The sequence below is a fragment of the Malaclemys terrapin genome, chromosome 15, assembly GCF_027887155.1.
Source record: "Malaclemys terrapin pileata isolate rMalTer1 chromosome 15, rMalTer1.hap1, whole genome shotgun sequence".
Lineage (NCBI taxonomy): Eukaryota > Metazoa > Chordata > Testudines > Emydidae > Malaclemys > Malaclemys terrapin.
In genome coordinates, this window is record NC_071519.1 from 12,645,255 (window position 1) to 12,647,754 (window position 2,500).

Consider the following 2,500-nt stretch of genomic DNA (forward strand, 5'->3'; position numbering starts at 1 on the left):
GTCCGTCCCGGCCCCGGGGTCTCCCCCTGCGGCTCTGGGGGGCCGTGGGTCCCCGCTGGCGGAAGCCGCTGGGCGCTGGACACCCGCCGTCCGTCCCGCCTGGCCAGGCCTGGCCTGGGTGGCCGCGGGGCGGGGGATTCGGGGCGGTCCCGCGAGCCGGCGGCCGGGCGCAGGGGGTCCGAGCGCGTCCGAGCGAGTCCGTCCCGGCCCCGGGGTGTCCCCCTGCGGCTCTGGGGGCCGTGGGTCCCCGCTGGAGGAAGCCGCTGGGCGCTGGACACCCGCCGTCCGTCCCGCCTGGCCAGGCCTGGCCTGGGTGGCCGCGGGGGGATTCGGGGCGGTCCCGCGAGCCGGCGCCCGGGCGCAGGGGGTCCGAGCGAGTCCGTCCCGGGCCCGGGGCCTCCCCCTGCGGCTTTGGGGGCCGTGGGTCCCCGCTGGCGGAAGCCGCTGGGCGCTGGACACCCGCCGTCCGTCCCGCCTGGCCAGGCCTGGCCTGGGTGGCCGCGGGGCGGGGGGATTCGGGGCGGTCCTGCGGGCCGGCGGCCGGGAGGGTCCGGGCCAGTCCGCCCCATGCCCGGGGTCTCCCCCAGCGGCTTCGGTGGGTCCTCCGCGGAGGAAGCCGGGTGGGGAGCCGGACCCCAGGCGCCCAGACCCGTGACCTGCGGCCGCGACCTCCGACTCGGCAGGAGCGACGAGGGGCTTTCCGGCCCGTCCCCCCCCTCTCCTTCCTCCCCAGAAAAGGAGAGAGAGCTGGCTCGGACCGGGAAAAGCTGCCTACGGCACCTGGGATTCCCAGGCGGTCACCCATCCAAGTACTAGCCAGGCCCGGGACGGTTTACCTTCCGAGATCGGACGGGATCGGGGGCGTTCGGTCCGGTATGGCCGTAGGCACCCGGCCCCCGCGCCTCCTCGCCCGCTTTCCCCTGCCGACGCCCGGGCCTGCCGCACGGTGAGCCCCGGTCGGACTGCCCCCCTGCGGCAGGGCCCCCGTCTCTCGCGGGCCCGGTCCTTTTTTCCTTCTCGAGCTCCGGGGCCCGGGCTGGCCGCCAGAGCCCCTCCGCCCGCCCGCCCTCCCCGGCGTCGGGGAAAATATTGTCCCGGACATCCAGTGCGCCCTGATCCTGTCAGCCGGGGGGGGGGGTGGGTGGGTGGAGGGGGGGCAGTCCCTCGCTGCGGCCGGGGAGGGTGAGCCCAGGGCGGCTTGCCTGCCGTCCGAGTCCCCTCTCGGCCACCAGGTCAACCCCGAGCCGAAAGGGCTGAAAAATTTTCAGAGTCCCCTCCCGGGCACCAGGTCAACCCGTGGAATCGAACGGGTTCGCCTGCTGGCCGGTTCGCTTCCCGGCCACCAGGTCAACCCGTAGGTTTGAACGGGCACGCCCGGTGGCCGCTTTCCCGTCCGGTCACCAGGTCAACCCGGATCTCCCTCCTTCCCTGGGCGCCCCCTCCTCGGAGGCGTCAGGTTCCATTTTCTTTTTCCCCCCAGACTTCCAGGGGCCCGATCCAGTCGGCCGGGAGGCAGTCCCTCGCTGCGGCCGGGGTGGGTGAGGCCAGGGCGGCTTGCCTGCCGTCCGAGTCCCCTCTCGGCCACCAGGTCAACCCCGAGCCGAAAGGGCTGAACATTTTTCAGAGTCCCCTCCCGGGCACCAGGTCAACCCGTGGAATCGAACGGGTTGACCTGCTGGCCGGTTCGCTTCCCGGCCACCAGGTCAACCCGTAGGTTGCCGACGGGGCTAGCCAGTGGCCGGTTTGCTTTCCGGCCGCCAGGTCAACCCCTAGGTTTGAACGGGCACGCCCGGTGGCCGCTTTCCCGTCCGGTCACCAGGTCGACCCGGATCTCCCTCCTTCCCTGGGCGCCCCCTCCTCGGAGGCGTCAGGTTCCATTCTTTTTTCCAGACTTCCAGGGGCCCGATCCAGTCGGCCGGGAGGCAGTCCCTCGCTGCGGCCGGGGAGGGTGAGCCCAGGGCGGCCTGGTCCATGTCTCTAGTGGGCCCGATCCTTTTTTGGGGTGTTTTTTTTTTTTTTTCCGAGCTCCGGGGCCCGGCCCGCCCGGGCAGCCCTCCTCGGAGGCGTGGGGCGGATTTCCCCCCCCCCCCCCCAGACTTCCAGGGGCCCGATCCTGTCGGCCGGGAGGATGTCCCTCGCTGCGGCCGGGGAGGGTGAGCCCAGGGCGGCCTGCTTGGCGGCCGGGTCCATGTCTCTAGTGGGCCCGATCCTTTTCTTCCCTTTTCCGGCTCCGGGGCCCGGGGTGGCCGGGTAGCCCTCCGCGGTGGCGTCGGCAAATTTTTTTAAAAAATCAGACTTCCGTGGGCCCGATCCTGACGGCCGGGAGGCAGTACCTCGCTGCGTCCGGGGACGGTGAGACGCTCGGCCACCGGGTCAACCCGGAGGAAGCGGGCTGGGGGAAAAAAAAAAAAAAAAAAAAGTTTTCCAAGTCTGAAAAATTTTCAAAGTCCCCTCCCGGCCACCGGGTCAACCCCTTTGGAGCGAATGGGTTGACCTGACG

General features: G+C 71.6%; 1 non-coding gene across 1 annotated transcript; it reads right to left on the bottom strand.

The window, feature by feature from the left end:
* Positions 1-768: 768 nt before the first annotated feature.
* LOC128823797 (5S ribosomal RNA) lies at positions 769-887 on the bottom strand. The gene has a single exon (XR_008442032.1). It is a non-coding gene; the product is annotated as a 5S ribosomal RNA (ribosomal RNA).
* Positions 888-2,500: the final 1,613 nt, after the last annotated feature.